At 36.9% G+C, this 21,066-nt stretch overlaps 1 long non-coding RNA gene across 1 annotated transcript in view; it reads left to right on the top strand.

Moving 5' to 3' along the window:
* LOC139964859 (uncharacterized) overlaps positions 1 to 20,163 on the top strand; it is an 88,765-nt gene extending 68,602 nt beyond the window's left edge. The window contains exon 3 of the long non-coding RNA XR_011792112.1: positions 19,350 to 20,163. This is a non-coding gene — a long non-coding RNA (uncharacterized lncRNA). The remainder of the gene's footprint in view (positions 1 to 19,349) is intronic.
* The last annotated feature ends 903 nt before the right edge of the window (positions 20,164 to 21,066 follow it).

The raw sequence follows: 21,066 nt of genomic DNA on the forward strand, positions 1-21,066 counted from the left end.
CCCGCAACCTTCCCCCACCCTCTTCGGATACGCAATCATTTCTCTGCAGTATTCATGCCACGTGGATCTGTGGTTATTAAATTTACTCTTGTTATAAGTTGCTTATTCATTTGCACATCTAGAATTAGGTAAAATGTGAATTCTATTTCTCTCTAATGTAGTCACAGCGTGGATGAAGCGAGGGGGGGGGGGATTAAAAATACAACACTTATTTCTTTCGTAACAGTGATGCGACTTTAAATTGTAAAAGAAGAATTGGTTGTGATAAAGGAACGCTTTTGTATATAGTCTGCCAGCGGGAAACATCAAATTAGCCTGTACTAGAGGGAGCTCTGTTAGGCCTATACTCTCTCGTTGAGAGACTTTCTATAAAAGACGTAAGTAAAAAAAAAAAAAAAAAAAAAAAAAAAAAACCATGTACCGTTTTCTTTGTCAAGAGTTCTGTTGTTTACAACCAACAGAATCATTCGTGACGAAGTAATGTTAAGCCCTTAGATGTTTAAGGTAATAAAAAACATTTCCCTCGACGGCATCTTGTCTCCTCACAAACAAGTTTTACAACCATTCTCGTCAATGAGGCACGCGCTCGGCAAGTTACACTCGACAAACAATTGTATGGCTGTTCATAACGCAACGCGCAGGCGTCGCGGTTCCATGGGGACGCTTACGGCGTGTGCGACCTTTGACCCTTCGTTGGTTTGCCTTGCACGTATATCACTCGGGTAATGAATCCAAAAGACAATGAAAATTTGGCAGGTTTGACATCAAATGTCGATTTCTTTTCCAAAACGTGCCTCTTTGGTGGTAGTATATGTTTTCCGAAGAGAGAGAGAGTGCGTAGGAAGGTACCGACTGTAGAGGTCAGTGTGTTAAACATGTGACTCGAACCGTGTTACGTTTAGTCACCATTGTGTCCTTGACATGTACCGAGGGACCACCGTCAAGGAAATTGAGAAGGTTTGCACCCCTTATTGACGTACTTTTCTTATGATTTACACACTACGTCAGAGACACTATTGTTATTACTTCATACACTTAATCCGTTGTCTTCTTGTCTTAAATAAGACCCAAAAAATTGAAGAACTTTATTCTTTTTTTTACTAAAAACAATTTAACATTTAACAAACGCAAACTCTCGGTTTGCGCGTGATGACCATTGTGTTAGAGAATTGCAGCCTTTAAAGTAGACCCATAAACTAGTACTAGTACTACTACTAGCATTAAAGAAACTTAGCCATGGCAGGCTACAAAAGTTTTAAAAAAAATTATTTTCTCATGTCTTGTTTAATGTTAGTGTGTCTACTTTTAATTCTCACAAAATCCCCGCTTTTCATTCTTAAATGGTTCAGGCTTTCAGGCATTTCGGATTCTGGTGTGGTTAAATAAAACTATATTATCGAACAATGATCTTTTGAGGCTTATGTCTATTCATGTCTGGAATTTTTCCAGATTTTAAAAGAAACCTTTGCGGCTAATTTTGACTAAAAATAGCTTTATGTTGTTCCAAGCTAAAAATGCCATCACGACAACGTATGTCATCAACGTGAATAAACAAGTTTCCTTTCAAATAGCACAAAGAATAAGGTAAGTTTCCTGTATAGACCTACATTTTACAGTTTACTTTCAAATAACCTATTTTGAGTACTAACATGAAGTTTGTCCCGGAGATGAACCTGTTGAGGTTCATATCATATCAAATAATTCCACTGCTCGCTGATTTAAACTTCATTTAGCTTTTAAAACCAATCTATATAGAATGATATCTTAATATGATATTGTGATCCGTTATTGTGAGTAATAGTCGGCCTGTTTGAAATAGGTTGCCGAGAAAAACCACAAGAAAACTGTTTTAAAATCGAAATTAAAATCCTTTCTCTCCATTCCATAACTACACATTTAATTTAAACCCACAGGTATAAAGAATAATATAAAAAATTTACAGTGTGCATACAAAATATACAACATAATTCAAGTGGAGCTGAGCTAACACATGCACATCTCATCAGGAAAAGATGAAGAGAAAAATATATATTATCAATTCTACTGAGGAATTAAGAAGGGTGTGTACGGTAATTAAAACTATTCACACAAATACTGTTTGAACAAATTCTTATTTTCTTTTCTTTTTAGAAATCAACCAGGTCAGTCATTGTGTTTTTACCAAGGCTTGCTTACCAAGCGTTCTGTTATTCGACATTTTTTACTGTAGGAAGGGAATGTGGACACGTCAATAAAAAAATCATTTTGTATTTAATATATAAGAAACCATTACTCCGAAGTTAATATCTTGTTACTTGCAAGTTGGAAACAGCTGGGTCGGAACACCATCCTATAGTCACATTTCAAATTAGTCCATATCGTGACATTTAGGCATCTTTATTGACATTTGATTCGAGATTTTATACGGGAAACTCCATTTTTTATTTATTTATTTTATTACCAAAGTTGTTGGTATTTAATATTCGCAGACAACCATTGGCTGTATCCGTTTATTCGCGCAGCTGCGTCGACAGTCTTATATTTTATTGCCATGGCGTGTTCCTAAACATTATGTCGTGACCCTGAAGAAACCTTAGGAAATCATTTCAATTTTAAAATGTCAGCAATATTATATAGCTGCCAGTTGTAAGTCTACTAAAACCATGGCTTGAAGTTCTCAAAAAAAAACAAAAAAAAACCCTGGATTTTGTTGAGTTATTCCCAAACGTTACATTGTAACTGTAAATTAGGCAATTCAAAAGCCCAGATTTGCTCTCAGATTGTAAGATGTTCGCAAAACCGAGCATCTCCCTGGATTACGGTACTCAAACCTCAAGTCATTCCCAGACTTGCAACAGTAAATACAATTACACAATAGATTATCTTAGATTGTCCCAAAATGATCTGAAATTGCTGAAAGCTGTATAGGTCTCAAAAGGGACTGACTGTCGTTGATTATATGATGTGGCTCGAAAAAAGTTATTTCCAGGAATTGAAGATCCTGAAAATAAGATAAGAAGATGTTTCGATGAGGAAAACATAGTTTCGGCTGCCATCTTAGAAATACAGCAAAGCAGTTTTACGAAACGAACAGCCAAGTCGAACAAATACCAGCGCGTTATACGCGCAAGTTGGACTTCGTTATTAGGTGCACGAACGCGCTGCAAGAAATAACATAGTCAAACACTGACAATCGCAGACTAAAATCAGGTTTTTTTGTGTAATAATATAGCAGTCGAGAAGCTAGCGCCGTTGGCGCTGAACAAATCTTTGGATTGACTCAAAGTTCCACTTCGAAAAAATAAAATATAAAAAAAAATAGGAAGGTGCTTAAAACAGTTTGTTTGCCAAAACGATCTCTTCTTTAGTAATTACGAATTAATTTATTCTGATTAACACATACAGTACCGATATATTACTGCCGTGTGTTCGCTACGGTACTAAAACCCATATGCAATATCTTGTCAAGTTTCGTGGAACTAGACAGCCACACTGGCAGCCACACAACTATACCATATTTATTTCACTTTTTTTTTTCTTCAAATGAATTCATTAAAAGCCTGTTTAATTGAAGCCCATGTATTCAAAACTGTCAGATATATAAATAGACAGAAACTAACATCATTTAGGTTTACTTCTTGATTTACTCTTTCTTTTTAAAGCTAATTTCATCATTTAGGTTTACTTCTTGATTTACTCTTTCTTTTTAAAGCTAATTTCTTTCCTTTCTCTTCTTAATTTGGTAAAGATCATAAACTTATCGCATACATCGTTTTGGGATTTCCAGACCGACTATCAATGATATGCAATACCACCGTGTTACAGTTGGTCATTCCGCCAGGCGTTCGCGAAATGAAGCCTAGGCGCAAAGTGAAATCAGTGGCGCTCTTTACAATTAGTATCTCCCCTTTTGCGGACGGTTTGATTTAACAAAAGTACACCAAAATACATCCTTGCAATCGTCATATACGTTTCACATGTGATCCTATACAGCTATCGTCATATCGAAAAATTTGATTATGCCTGATAAATGGAAAATAAAGGATGTGACGAGGGGTAGATTTTCATGTGTATACAAAAACGTCACTAGTTACAGGATATGACTATTGTGCTCCTACTTGAATTATTTGTGTCAAGTTCAATTCAGAATTATTGGCTACTGGTCTGGCTCTATATCACTAACGATTAAAAGCGATGATATCATTTCTACGTTCAGGGGTTACCAGTAGTCTCTCTTGTGTAGCACTGGCATTAGAGCCTTATAAAAAATCAAGTCGCCTTATGTAGTTACAATATTACAATAAGGCGAGTGTACGTCAGCCTGGAAGGTTTACCATTGTCGGAAAATGGTCCAAAAGTGACACTTACTGTGTAGTGACTTTTTATGCATTTTTCTGAGTTATCATTATTCTTGTTGAAACTTGGATGTTGAAGAGGATGAAATAAAATCTGGAGGATTGAAGGTGATTTAAGGCATTTTAGAAAACCCTGTGTGCAACAAGAAGATTCCGCAACGAAAGCTGGCAGATGGGTTGGGGAGCACTATGCTAACCTTTGAGCTCTTCTAGCTCAAAATCTAAACGGTCATGGTGGCAAAACTTGAATGTGTTGTAATAGCCCAAGCCATCAGCTATCATATGGTGGGTAGCATATGTCAGTTGAAACCTTCTATCTATGCTCTATCGGCATTGGAAATAGACATGTTTAGTGTGTAAGTCAATGGGAGCATTTAATTGTGGTACGACACCTTCAGCACACGACTCTGGAATATAGTCATAATGTATCCATTAATCAATTTCACTATAGCGCCCTCTTTTAATAAACTTTTTTCGCCTGGCACGCTCATGGAACAGGGTGCGGATGGATGCACGTCAAGCAATATATGATGAAGTACTCATACAATTATTGATGTTTTATCAATACAAGAAATAAAGATCCGTCATTTAATAAAAAAAACACTGCAGTTTTCTGCATTTTCATCGGTAATCTCAACAGAACGATTTTTAGTGGCAAATGTGCCTAATGAATCCCAAATAGATATGTCTCCCAGTCGTATTAGGCCTACTGTCGTCTGCATATGAATGCACATACCTAACGTTATAGGGTTATGACTACACCATACCGCCTTTCGTTTTGTTACCGACACAATTAGATGAATAAAATCACCCCCCCCCCCCACCCCATCCCTCGGCTTATTAATGAACATTTACGTTATATATAACGAGGGCTAGGTTCCTTGTGTTATCCTATACCCTCCATTATACTAACGTTACTTATATAGGCTACTTGTTTTCTTCGTATACTTTCCCTATAGACATACAAGAAGGGGCTAAATATCCTATACTCAAATGCGTAGGGGTTATGTACATAATGCAACACTACTGCTCAAAGACCATAGAACAATGAAGTAAATAATTTCCATGACCAGGTCTCTGGGCTTGCAGCCTAATAGATATATGCAGCATAAATGCCTCAGTGTTAACAATTTTCCCAAAGTGCACCAAAATTAAGACACAATTTATCACCTTTACACATTTTCCCCCCATTATTTTTTTACAAACGGGGTGAGACCAGATCCCTGAAAACAAAAATAGTTTACCATTACTACAATTATTCCATAATCATGATACACGTACCTATGTGTCAATCTCAGGTTCTTGGGAGTGAATCGTTCAAATTCATGACTTTTTGTAATAGTAACTATAGTACTGGGCATTTTTTAATGCAAAAAGTAACCCCTAAGAGTCTCCTAGTTTCTTGATATTGCAACTAACCCAGTGAATTTATTAACGTTATAAAGTTATATTATAGATGCAGGATATACTAATGTAGCGAGTATCACAATATGGCGACTTTGCATATCCTTGGACGGTTTCCTTTACGTGCATAGGCTATGACTATCAATGTGCTTACATGTGCACTGGAAGACATAGCTTGGCGTTTGCGAAGTATACAGTGCTTTTCTTGCCCTCCAAAACCAAAAATCATTCTCACCTTCTAAAACTGTTTTTTTTTACTGTCCATTATCTGACGGAACTGATTAATGGGAAAGAGCCGTTTGGCAATCACGTCGCCAGATTAAAAATGCGCTCCAATAAATGAAACAATGAATGAAACAACTATATACTAGCATAAGGTGACCATATTTGCCTGACTGGAATCAGGGACATTTATTGCGATGAGGAGGGGTCTAAGGGGAGGGGGTGGACAATTTTCAAGTGCCTAAGGTGCTAAGATGTAAAATAGTGATACTTAGAATCACTTTTAAATCAATTTTATATTCAAAAATGTAGCTTTTCTTAGATGAAATTTACTTAGTTTACGAAAGAGTGCTAGGCTAGATCGATCTAGCATATTCCACTTTACACTGGCCCACCTGAAATACTGGTTAGTTTCGTTCTGCGACTGCACACTTGACTAAATTTTGTTTTTCCAAATATTTTACTAATAATGTGGGATGTTTTCGAAATTCCTGAACATTTTGACGAATCGGGGACATTTTCGGGGACACTTGTTCATCGGGGACAGCACACTGTAATCGGGGACTGTCCCCGAAAATCGGGGACGTCTGGTCACCTAACTAGCATCACTTAACAGCGTGCGTTCTAAGATTTATCACGTGATTAGTGAATATTCATTGGTTACAAACAATGATATTTACATAAAATACGTTTAAGGCTAATCTAATCGACATATCACGGAAAGCGATTGTTATCATGTAGACTGATCTATGTAAAAATGCTCAGCAGGCTTATATCAGCACCAGCATCAAACTGCATGGCGCCATTTTTTAGAATATGTAAGTTGGACTATAAAATATGATTAGACATTTTCCCCACCTTTCTCTCTCTTCAGAAGAAGAAGAAAATGACATATGCGTGACGTTTGTGTAATTAAGTCTGTTGGCATAAACACCTTCTTTTTTTTTACAAATTGAACCCATTAATGCATAAATTGTGAAGGTCTAAAGCGGCTAGAATAGTGAAAAATGTCACTTTCACTGTAAAATAGGTATATAACAAGATGTCATCCAACTATATATGAATGACGCTAGGAGTTACATATAACCCCTAGGGTATGAAACAAGAATATGGTCTCGATCTTTCCAGTCACACAAATTTTGTGAGAGCCAAAGTAAGAAAAAAAAAAACGATTACCAACAAAAACCGTGAGAAGACGTTTCATACAGGAAGGTGATCCTGAAGGGACAGACGAGATACCTAGACTTGTCAAAGATTGATGTTAGTAAATAACTTGTCAACACGTCAACAAATATCACGTTTTTTGTTGACGTGTTGTCATGTTTTGTGTAACATCATCTCGACAACTTTGTAAAATTTTATTTGGACGAATGTGATGATGACATTAACTTGTTGTTTGTCATGTTTGACTTGTGATGGACAACCTCATTCCATTGGGTAAATGCAGCGTCTCGACCATTGTTGTTAAAGGAATTTCTTTAGGCGCAAAATTATTTTCGAAATGTTGTAAACACTTGCTGGTATAATGCAGGTTATATCAAGGGCGTAGGAACCGGGGGGCTGGGGGGCGCCAGCCCCCCAGTGAAAAATGTGGAGGGGCGGAAGTATCATTCCGCCCCCCACTTTGCAAGTCAGAAAACCCCTTTTTCATTTCCAAATGAGAAAAAAAATCTCATTTGGAGCCCCAAATTGCATCTAAGGCCAGGTGAAAATACAAAATTAAGTTTACAAAATGGAGTGGGTGTTGAAGTGTGCTATATTGCACCAAATTACATCTGAAGCCACCTGGAAATGCAAAAAAATTCCAAAGGGGAGGGGGACACCCCCTCCCCTTAGACCCCTCCCCCAGGCCGGCCATCAGTCTTCAGCCCCCTCACTCAAAACTACCTTCCTACGCCACTGGGTTATATATCTATAACACTCTTCATTTAATTTTTGAGAAATGATCCTTTAAATACGTGAGATTCATCAAGGAAAGTGGTTGGGTTCCTTGGTCTAACACACAGACCATTATAGGTAGTTCCGTAGATGTAAATTATTGGGAAAAATTATTGGGAAAATATAAAACTTATATGGCTTCGAATAACATGTTGACAATGCATTACAAATTGTCCACGGGCAAAAGCGATGTTTGATGTCATCCAATAGTGCTCTGTTGTTCTTTGAAGTTTAAACAACATACTTTGGCTGGGTTTTTAGAATTTAATAAACGGTGGATTAACATGAACATTAAGGCCCTCACAGAGGAGCTGACGTCATCGTCAAGTAAATCTTAAAGGAGCATTCCAGGGATACAGCTGAACATCTTCATAACCGGAGAAATCATAGAAACGTTACCAGCTCTCAAATATTTTTCTTTTTTCTTGGATTGAAGCATATCAAGACTAAAATTCTGGCGTTAGTTATCCTTTAAGGTGCCAGTCAAAGAAAGGGCTACCATAAAGGAATCTTTTGTGGAACTAATGGATGACTAGCTCATGTGGTAGAGTGTAGAGCTTGTAATCCTGAGGCCCCTGGTTCGATCCGCGTTCTGGCCAAACATTTCTATATATACTTCTTTTCACTGAAACTATAAAAATGGCCGATATCGTACACAGTAGACACTACGAGAGTCACATTGTGATCTGAGATGTGTTTACGTGATATTCGGTTGTACCCTAAAGAAATACCAACAACTGACGCTATGAGTGTAACACAATAGTTCAAAACACTGCAGTTGTGCCTAGTAGCATTTAGCTGTCTATTATAGCTGTGAGATGACCATGTTTGTCAAATTTATACATCTCTAATAAAGGTAATTGGTTCCATATGTCCTAAAAATTGTATATATTTTTTTATGAACCTATGTTCAATGGTCGAAGTCAATGTTGAAACTGACGTCGAAGGGCTTGAAATTCATGTTGACAATTATTTTGTCAACAAAGAGTCATCGTATTTTCTGTATCGTGAAGAGGTCCTCAAGTTTTTCAATCGGCACTAAAATCTTTCTGTTATGAATCACTCTTAAAACCAATTTTAAAATAGCCCCACATTTTGTGGCAGATACCGTAGGACTTTAAAATATTTACAACCTTAGTTACTGCGTTCAGTCACTCCATTTCCTTAATGATATTTCCTTCTCATAATCAAAATGCTCTATCTGGATAATTATGTAATGTATGGAAATATAATTATATTACATTGCATGTATACAATGTTAAACTGTAGAAACATTACCATTCCATATCAGCATGTCGTATGTGTCAGTGTGACACTAAAACGACAAGCAAACGTTCCTATGGTATAATCAGTATTGCGAAGTTCGCCATACTGCGAAGTTCGGGCACCCTAAGAAATACACGATTTTCACCATGAAAACCTACAGGAAGAGCCAAATTTCACCAAAAAGTACGAAGCTACAGTTATTTTCTCTCCAAAATGACCCGTGTGCAAGAAATTACTTACATATTTGTCAATAAAATGACGAAGATCTATGAAGTCTGTTATAATTACTGAAAGAGCAACAGCGCCACCAATTTTTACCAGCGCCACACTGTAGGTTGCGTGTCCGAACTTCGCAATACTCTAGCAAGAAATACCAGTTCCACAATCACGAAGAATTTTCTTGGAAAACAACGTGAAAACAGTTTGCAGGAAAGAAAGTTTGGCCGTGTATCGTACTATAACAAAATTCTCCCACCATATGAAGTATATTTTCAAATGATTTATACCAGAAGATTTAGTTTTGGGGTGTTTTAAGTCTTAAGTGGCCGAACTTCGAAGTCACCATCCTACTACTTTAAATCTCAAACCTTTTTGCATTCGATGTTTCATACATCATAGGTAAAAAGAGCTATGTGTGTGTGATAACGGGACGTCACAACTGATGTTAAGTTAGCTTGGCTTGTCTTGGGAGAAATGTATATACACTTACATGTATTATAAACGTTATAATACATTTAGTGCGGAGGAAGCGCAAATGATAACAATCTCTTCCAAAAGCTCTTATCGACAGTTACCGTGCATTTGATCTGTTATCGACACGTTTTATCTCAGAGAAGCCAGCAATTAGTACTCGGAAGAGATATAATCTTCTAGGAAGGGACCTCTGCGGAGAATTCCCTTATCACACGGATATTCAATAAGATAAATAGGAGGAATGGGTACTTATACCTGACTACAACCAAAACTCAGTGCAGACTGATCCGCGCAGTAAATTACGAAAAGGTGGTTTCTTAGGTCACATAACAACAGATCATGTTTGTTTCAGTGAAATCCTCTGCTCTTGTGGTGAGGAGAAGGAGGAGGAGGGGGCTGAGAATGAGAGGCGCCGGGAAAAAAATGACAGGGATGTTGTCTTTTTTTTTTTTTTTGAAAACTGCTTTACCTTCTTTAGTACCGACTTGTAAGTAAATGGTTAGGAAAAAATATATGACTATCTTAAAGGAGTATTCCGGTCCATAAAATTTATTTTTTAAACATATATTGCTGGAAATGATTTAGGGTCGAAACCACCATTCTAAAAGAATTTTGGTAAATTAAGATAAATTATTAAATAGATGGTGAATTTTTTTTTTATGGTTGCACCTGGCAACAGCAGATCTATTAGTATCATCATTGCAATTAAGCTGATTTGTTTTCTTGACTACTGCTTTTCTTTTCAAGTTTGTTTTGTTTTGTTGTTTTTTATGTACAAATCATGTATCCGATGAAAAAAAAGAAGTTTTTTCAAATGTTTCACGGTTAAAAGATAATTTCAACAACAACATTATAACATATAGGCAAGTGCAGCTTTCGAAAACCCATATGTCATGATGACGTCACAGACAACCTACCATTATCCAACTTCCCTCACCATGGAAATGTTTATCTGGCAAAAAATTAACGTACCTGCAAAAAAAAGCATTTTTTCTTGATGTACAATATGTCGAGATGGTGTTTTTCATTAAACAGTGAAGAATCATGCATGGTTCTCTTCCATTAACCAAGCACTACAGAGTCTGGCACCGCAATGTTCCTACAATAATACAAAATATGTATCAATGAGTACATATGACGACATAACCAAGTTATCATCCTCATTGATCATGTGCACATGTATATATATATGGTACCACATGATCATTTAGTATCCAACATCGATGAATTATTGTACAAATTTCAATGACGATATATCATAATGCCACCATTAGTGTCCTCTCGTTATATCTATTTGCTTCTATAGATACGGGAAAACATTGTTTCTGAAAAGTGTTAACTCGAGGAAATTATAAATAGCATGATGGGTACTTTTTAAGCAAAGTAATCCAAGATAGAGCCTGGACGTGAAAACTCAACCCACTTAACTGATCCACTGTCTCAACCCCATGCCAGTCCCCTTGCATCGAGACTGTGACCGTGTGATCATAACAATGTTTCGTCAATTTATGTGTATCACGAATCCCTTTGAAGAGATACTACCCAAGATGTTATCCCAAATGCCCGAGAAGCATTTGGGTAAAATACTATAGTCTGCCTCGTAGATATAGGTTTTTAGATTCGGCACCTCGTCAAGGGATACTGAAGGTCCTTTATCTTTCTTGAAATACATAGAACACATAGATACATAAATACGTAGATTAAACTATTTAGTGATAGATAAGTATCCATGTTTGCCCATGTATACGTACCAATAATTCAAGAAGCTTGGTTTCCTAAAACTATATTACTACATACTGTAATCGGTTTTCGTTAATTACGAAACAATATCAATTACATTTATACGAAAACCACTTTTTATTTATTTTAATTGACACATCACGCATCGATTCAATGGAGGACGTCTATGTAGTTAACTATATATAAGGTAGGTCAAGGGCGGCGGGGGGGCACAGGGGGCACGTGCCCCCCCACTTTTCCTCAGGTTAAAAATGTGCCCTTTTTCTACATAAAAATTGAGGTGTCTCAAGTTAGCAAGAGGCCAGGGAACCAGAATGAACACTCGGGAAGGGCCGTTTCCGGCCATCTGAGGGGTTTGTAAAACCAGAATTTTTCTTGTACGCTCCGCGCCAAACCGATGGTGGCGCTCCGCTCAGATAGTCGTGCATACAACTTTGCAAATCCTGGCTACGCCCCTGACTTCTAATAAATTTCTGTGGTCAAACTCAAAGCTATTTCGAATTGAAAAATTTGTTAAGATATTAACAAGAAATAAACTCTAATTCGAAGGATCCTACATTAGCAACTAGCATGATTTCACCTCATTTTGTCTCAAAAGAAAACTTGTTCCTTGTTTCCCAATTTGCACATTGGATATTGCAGTGCTAGTATGCATATTTTCCTTGAGGGGGGGGGGGGGTGAGGGGCGTTGATGGAGTGATGTGTATACGCAAATAAGATAATACAATAAGAGTTATAAAGGGTACTAAATGTAAGGCTGCATCAGTCCAATCGAATTTCTGCAAAGTGCCCTTTGATGTCGGTGCCCCCCCAGATTGAAAGTGCTTCCGCCGCCCTTGAGGTAGGTATAATTACAATATGACGTTACCCAGTTGGGACAATTTTTTCTATACTGTAGTGTTATGTCCCGCTTCAGAGCACTCATATTGTCAGTACGAGCAGTATATGAATATCATGTTTCTATCAGATCAAGGTTTGGAACTGTTTGTATGATTTGATTTGATTTGATTTGATTTGATTTGATTCGGCAAGATATCATTCTTCATCTACATACAAACAAAAATTGCACATAAAGATAAACATTTAAAATACAAGATGGGAATATACTTAAATGCATCAAAAAGAAAATAACATGCCAAGGATAACCCTTTAAGCTAAAAGCTTGTTTCCAAAGGGGTCCTTATAACCATAAAAATACAAAAGATAAGAAATTTACTATTAAAACATCTAAAACATGCATACAAACACTGTAAAAAAGAAAGATATTTACAAGCTAGACATTCATATGATTTAAAAGGTAGGCTTTGGCATCTTTTTTAAAATTGTATTTCAGCAGGATGGATTTTATGTTTTCAGGTAGCCTGTTCCAGTTTTTAATTGCATTGTAATAAAAAGACCCAGCACTGTGCGTTTTAATTTTGGGAAGTTGAAAATTAAAAATACTACCTCTTGTGTTATGGCTATGAACACTATTTACTCTAATAAAACTCTCCCTCATATAAACTGGAGAGGTACCATGGAAAACATTAAAAACATGATTCAGACGAAGCTGTTCAGCCCTAGTGTTGATGTTCAAAATACCAAGAGTTTTAAAGTCAGCATGGTTAATGTGATAATAAAAATCTTTACCCAGAATGAATCGGATAACTTTGTTCTGGGCACATTGTAATCTACGAGCGTGGTACTTAGATATACCTCCATACCAAGATGAGATGGAATAATCGAACAGACAAAGAACAAGGGCTGTACAGATGGTCTTTTTCACATTTTGATTAAAATAATTAGCTTGCCTGTAGAGTAATTTGAGTCGAGAATTTGTTTTACTAATAATGCCAAGAACAATTTGTTCGCCATCAAGGTATTGGTTTAACTCCAGACCGAGGTAAACAACAGAATGTTTGGCCTTTTGTTTGTACTGTCAATACCAGTGCTTTGAGACCATGATATTGGAGTACAGTTTAGAGAGGTATTAGCATTAGGACATTGTCCCAACTGGCTTTATGACGTATTTTTTTAAATGAATATTCATGTGGTAGACAGTGCACTACCCTTCCTGACTGTTGGTTGAATGCCCTATCTAAATGTCTTGTCCATTTCCTAATATAGAGGGCTGCGGTTAACTGAATGTAACCTGTTTCGGCTGGCGAAACAGCTCTCTTACTCCACGAAGTGAATCAGAGGACACTGTACTATTATATCATTGCAGATGTTTTCTTTACATTTGTGATATAGAATTCTCATCGTAAAGAGAAAAATACATGTAGCAAAGTTTGTTAAACAATCAACTTCAGACTGTACCGGAAATATCCCTTTCAAGCGAAATTCAAAACTGCAGAAAATTTGTTGCTTTGAAGAATTTGATTGCCATATTTTTTTCTGCACCAGTGTAGGTCTAAACTGCATCATTGTAATATATTTATTTAATCACACAAATATGCACTTTGAATTTTGATATTTTTGATGAAGTTTCTGGCAACATGAAAGTGTCAATGTCGCTATGGAAACTCGAGCTGAACATTTTTTGTATGTTATCGTGTGTGTGTGTGTTTCAAGTGATATATAGTGAATGCGTATGACAACAACAGAGCGAATGTCACTCCGTGGTTCTGGATGTTCTGACAATGTTTTGAATTATAATATTTAAATAATTAATCCACAGGAGAATGAAATTTCTACTAACAAAAGCTGCATTTTGAATTCTTAATGCGGAGAACTTTGACAGGAAATGTTTCACATGTCAGGGATATATCAAAATTAATCAACGAGAACAATTTAACATGGAAAATAAATTATTTGCAGAACTATTCTCACGATGACATCTCAAACCCCCTAAAACGTTGATCCTTTTTTCTGAAGCAAGGTGGATTGGGGGGGGGGGGGGTATTAGCCAGTCAAGAAATCAACCTTATCTCTAATTAATGGACAAGTTCTTGAGACATGGTTTTTAGCTTACCGTGTGGAATAGCGCTCTGTTAAGATTATCACTAATCCGTCTGCCACCGGTGTATCCCTTTAGAAACGACATCTGCCAATGGGTAACTTCCAGTAATGTTTCATCAGTACTGGGGAATTTACCCTATACACTCTTCAATTGAGCAAAAAGTAAAAAAGAAGGATTATCTCCTTCGTAATGTATACATGTTGTTTATACATACTTCCAATACGTAAACAGGTATGTACATGAACTGAGTGAGATTTTACATGATTTGCAGAGATTCTGCAAACGTGACTACCACGGAAAGTGTAAAAATATCTTTTATCCATTCTGGTGGGTCGGTACATATGTGGTTTATCTGTTTCTATTCTTGACTAGATAACACGGATCTTTATGAAAAAAGAAAATTCCGGGAGTACACTGGTTGACATTTTGTAAACACGATTGTGTCATGGGGTTTCACAAGTTGTTATCACTCCATCTATCTATCACGCAGTCTCCAACTGCACATGTCAGGTGACATCGATACTGAAACATAATAAATTCGCCTAAAGTATACATAAATTCAATGTTACCGGTTCTAAGAAATCTATATCCCTTACTTCAAGAAATGCGAGAAAAAAAAGCAGAATTAGAAACTCCTTTAAATTGACGCTTGTGCTTTATTGTATGGTACCCAACCCTATACTGAGGCATTCTCATTGTCCCCCACCCTCCCCGGGTAGATGTTTGGCACCAGTTATAAAGGTTAATGAGTCCATTTGATTTGTAACTTTTCGTCGTCCAAAATTACATACAAAAAGCAAACTGAAAAATTACAATTCGGATTTGGAGTCAACCAAATGATGAAAAACAATAGAGTTGCCAATACCGAAAATTCTCCCTGGCTTTTGACGTCATTTGAGACGTACTTTTGGTTGTATCACTCTCTCTGGCTTACCAACTGGAACCCACCACCGGAGCGTTCATGAACTCCAGTGTGCCTTGCACTCTAGCACGATATCTGGCCTTTAAAGGCCAGATATCGTGATTTTTGGTGGGAGGCGTACAAATAATTCACTGCCCATTCGCGGTTTTGGACTATCAAGCTCGGAAAACCGTTGCCGAAAAGTTTCTACAGACGGTGTGCGTAGGATATTGTACACACTGTAGTGTATACACTGTGGGTACCCATCTCAGCACCACTAGACCTTTATATGCACTCTCGCATAGTATAATTTTTCTGACAGGTTATACACTGTCCGTTATAGTTATGGAGAGTGTTGGAGCGGGTGCACCTCCTCCTAAACGACCAAGGGGAAGACCTCCGAGTGGTAATCCTCAAGCTTAACGTGCCTATATAGTCTCGATCGGCCAAACATGAGGGCACAAGAGTGTACCTTTTTGATTATTTTCCTTCTTGGGTACAACACAAGAAAGAATTTGAAACTTCATCTGGAGATGGTGAAGCTGGAAAGAAGTCGTCGCATGCGGGGTTTGCCAACCACCTTCTGAAATAAAGACTTCAGACAGGAGTAAGAGAAAGTGAAAAGAAGTATTGCGTAAACTAACTTTATAGTATAGGATTCAAGCCTGCAGGGACTCCATGTTACCCAGTCCATATAGCTCTACCCACCAGACTACAGTTACTTCACACTTGGCCTAAATCTATCTTGACGGTTCGACCAATGTGTGTTCATTGCAATAATTTCCGCTAATTTTAACAATTTTAATTCCAAATAACCTTCTTTCACATTAGCACAATGGATGAGAGTATACTTAAATGTAAAACAAGCTTCTAATGCTTCTTTATAACTTCGCAACACACATTGAAGGAGTTGGGTTTTCTTTGATTGATCTAAATGTACAATAGGCTTACATTAAAATGCTATTAATGACTTTGAAGCAAAGTATAATAATAAGGAAAGGATTTCGTTACAGTGCAATGAGTTTGATTAAATTGAAGCACGCTAAAGAGACTGTTGTTGTTGTTGTTTGGGGGTTGGTGGAGGGGGGGGGTGGGTTGACAGGTTTATATATTTACCAAATAGGCTTACGCCACAATGCTATTGATGACTTCGAACCAATAATACAGTATAACGCTAACGATGTGAATGCATGACATGCTGGTTAACTTGCTTGCATTAGGAAGACAAAGGTTTGATGTGAATTGACTAACACCATTAGCGTCCATCATATACTTTATTCACACTGAGAACTGTTGGAGGAGATTCTAATATTAAACGAACAATACCTTTTCACAAAGACGTAAAGTACACAAGGCGAATCCTGTTTCAAGGGTCTGAATGGTTCATGTAAATAATCGAGCGTCTGAGATAAAACGTCAGCTTGCAATACCAAGGAATACGTCGACACATCCGTATCATAATATTGTAGGACACAGTGGCAGTTTGTGGATAAAGTATTTGATTTCCTGAGATAAGCAAGCAACCGTTTGATAGCAAAGTCGAAAATTTGACTTAAAAAGTTGAAATTAAAAACAAAATGTTGAAATAAGTTGTTGTTACAAACCTACAAGAAAAAAGTCGGCATTTTGTGGTAAAAAAAGAGACCCAGTAATATCGGTATCAAATTCGAGAGAAAAGTCGAGCTTTATAAGAAAATTCAAAACTCATATGAAAAGTAATGTTTCGTGCAAAAGAGTCGAAATTTTGAGATTAAAAATGTTCAAATTTTCAACCATATATTCATCTGGGCCACAGTAGCATCAACAAAAGTAAAATTCGTTTAGTAGCAAGTTAATCTACGTCGCCGGCTGTCCGATTCACCAAGGAAAAACCGTACATACCATAATATCTAAAAAAAGTCTACATTTATATAGAGTGTATATCAGCCAGGCGTTACACTCAAAATTATACCTAAATACTACCGTGAAATAACGAAGCCATTTCACTCGCGTATAAGAACCGAATCGAAATTTATGCGTTGAAGTATTCTTCACTCGACGAAATGAAGTTCTTCAGCGAGATGGACAACCACTTTATATAACTAAATGTAATAATTACAAAAACAGTCAATGAATAACGGAAAACGGACTGAGTAGTATATAGTATGGAAAGAGAAAAGAAGAGAAAGTATAATTTCTTCATAAATCAAATGTCTTTGCTATTTACAACAACAATAATAGAAAAATAGAAATCAACAAATAAACTACAAGTTTGGTCTTTTCGTCTTTGATGTGCTTGTTGTGTTCTTATATGCATGAAACAGTCAAAAGTTGACGATAACTGAGCGCAAATTGTCAAAGTTCCTCTTAATTCAACACACGAGAAATATACCTTTTATTTCAAAACTCGAGGTACTCAAGTTGAAGTAGCAGTCATTGGGCTGCAGTTGCACTGACCACATAGACCTATGTAACTGTATATTAATTGATCTGACCATGAAACAGTTAAATTCTTTTGACAAATGATCAACAAATTAATTGGTCCTTAAACACAGTTTAATGCTCTATGAACGTCACTTATAGGCTAACAAACAAGACCATAACTAAAACAAATAAATAACCGTAATGTGTCCATTAATTTTAAGTAATTTCTCAATATCACGAGGTTGCTTTGGGGGCAAGAAATTCGTTCGCAGTTGGACAGCTGCAAGTTTCACGTCTTATCAAGCCGGTTTATTGAGAAGGGGGGGGGGGTCTCAGTATTTTATTTGTCACTTTCCTTCTAAACCAATTATATAAAACTCTTTAATAAACCGATGGGGTACTTGACTGACTAATTCGAAAACAGATAGTTTAACCTTCAGGGGTACATGGTTTGTGATATCATTGGTGTCCTTGTATACGTATAAAACTTTACACTTCAATCGGCAATTTGACCAAACCTATACCGATATTTCTGACAATAAGACATATGCCTTATAGTCTTTACACCAAAATGATGGCAAGAGTAGGGAACGGATTAATATACCGGTGTGCCGATGTACCAGTGTACCGGTGTACCGGCTCAAAACCGGTGCCCCGCTGGGTCCGAGTTGCCGAAATGGCCAATGACATCTTGGTCGCGAAATGCGATGCTTGTTACAGAAGGCTCCAGCGCCGCCGGTTGGAGCCATGGTACCTGCAGTAGCCAGTTATACCCCAGTTCGCCCCTGTTTATTAGTTCGTCTTTCTTCATGAATAATTAAATATGAATAACTAATTAATGATTTCATTCGCTTCTCACCATTTCTTCGTCCAGATTACAATTTCTTTTTGAGCAGTATTGATCAAGATATACGAACCTTTTAACTTTGTACTTGAAAATGGACACATGAAGACAGTGAAATATTTCTACCCTTAGATATCAAACATCACTTCTCTTAATGGTGATAAAATCAATTTTCCTTTGCAGCGACGTTTGCAACTGCCACAATGGGCGGACAATTATACTAAGAATTCCATATTATAAGCAACCCGTCATCACAAAGGTTGGTTTGAGACAAATATAAAAAAAAGAGTTTGATCAGCAGAAAAATGTCCGAAGCGTACACTTTCAGCTTTATGTAATATTTCCGAGAGTTTGATATTTTCTACATTTTTTAGTATGGTTAATTATTAGTTCAGCACCCTTCACCCTTCTATGCTGTCAACATTAATCCCTTGTGATTTTACTATAGGAACGTGGATTGTAAATGTATGTTGATATATAAGGAAGAAAATTTACAACAAAAATAAAAAATATATGCTGTTATATATTTATGTTGAAGAAAAAAAGGGGTTTTATATTTTTATTTTATGTTTTTGTAAAGAATGAGATTGTATCACGTTTCTCGAGATACTCTTATCAACGGTTCTAAAGGTTTTTTCTCTCCTTTTTTCCGTCTTTTTATAGATGAGTTTTCAAGGCAGATACGTGGCGTCGCTATGAGAGGTGCCTCTCAGCCTGAGAGATAAGATCAGTTACGATATACCATGGAACGCCAAAGAGGAAGAAATAATCCTATTATACGATAGAACCCGTCTCTGTTGATTGATTTGGATAAAGCAATCTTAAATAACTTCCGATAACAAACACTTGATCATAAATTGCCGGCAGTGTATCATCTAAAAGAAGAAGAAGATGATGAAGAAGAAGAATCAGAGAGATGTAATATCCCATCTCATGTGGTTGGGGCCAAACCTGAACTCACTAACGCTGAAGAATTGATAACAAAACGTTATTATGGTATAGTTGCTGCGTACGTACTGCAGATGATGCCGAAACAAAATAAACCTTCAGCTAGGCAAGCCTATATATAAGAAATGTCTCTAATTCATGAATGACTCGGGCTTGATTCGATTCGAAATCATCTTCAAGCATATGTGAGTAAAAAGTTAGGGTTCAGTCGAGAAATCGTTACCGGTATATTTACTACACTATTAATGTTTGTTTCGCCTCTAAGAATGAAAAAATACAAATACATGCTCGAACACACACAAGAACATCAACAACAACAAACGTATATGGCAGTAAACACAACGACACTCGCCACTGCCTATTACATTCCATATGTACACTTATTGCAACAACCAAAAATGTCATGTCGTTAGAAGTTGAAAGCTGCTTTTAGGCAGTAATTATTTTGCACATTTTTCCATATTGATTGTATCAAATATTTATCAGGACTTCATTTAAATAAATAGAAAGTAAACAAAACATGTAACAATCGTCTTCGTTTATTATATAGATGTATACTTTTGAACCCCCCCCCCCCTTCATCCCTGTACCTTCAAGATTTTAAAATCACTCAAAATAGTACTGTTTCTGCAGTTGGATCATAAAAATGTTACAATACTGAACCTTATTACTTTTCATGAAAATATGCTTTGTAAACTATTACTATTTCCAGAATCGTGACACCTTATAGAGAGTATCCCCTTTCCCTTGACTCCCCCTCCCCAGTGCGTTGCATTAGATTATAAATTGAACATGAACTTTTCACACATTTTTTTCTTGGGGAGGGCCGGGATCGGGCGAGTTCTTCCTGAGAGGACTGTATAGATTCCGCCTCCCATTTCCCAGCTGGCTACGCCACTGAAAACCATGCATGTAAAATCCAGATTTCTCTGCTAAACTGAGGAGTATAAAATAGTTATTTGGGATAGACGAAAACAGTTACAAGCCATGTACAGTATAATCAGATAATGAAATGTTTAACGGGGTTGTTTCATTCTGTTAATAATAAGATGATTTTATTAAACATTTCACAAGGTAATATCACATAATAAGATGGTAATATTGAACAATAAGAGGGTATATAATGTTGAGTATTTTTGTTTTGGCGGGGAGGTGGGGGGGGGGGGGGCTGCTATTTGATGGTTTTACTTTAAAGTAGCTTTTCGATTCGGTAATTATTCCAAACATGCCGAGAATTTTTCAGCATATATAGATTACAATTCATCCCACTTATAGACACCATACATGACGATAAACGTTCAATGTACTTGATTCATCCCAAAAACATTTTCGTCCCCAGACACTTCCCGTAGTAGTATCAAACACGCACACGCACACGCACACACATGCACCCATAGATACCCAAACGAAAGTCGAATTGTGTGAATTTCTT

The sequence above is a fragment of the Apostichopus japonicus genome, chromosome 3 (genome assembly GCF_037975245.1).
Source record: "Apostichopus japonicus isolate 1M-3 chromosome 3, ASM3797524v1, whole genome shotgun sequence".
NCBI classification, from domain to species: Eukaryota; Metazoa; Echinodermata; class Holothuroidea; order Aspidochirotida; family Stichopodidae; genus Apostichopus; species Apostichopus japonicus.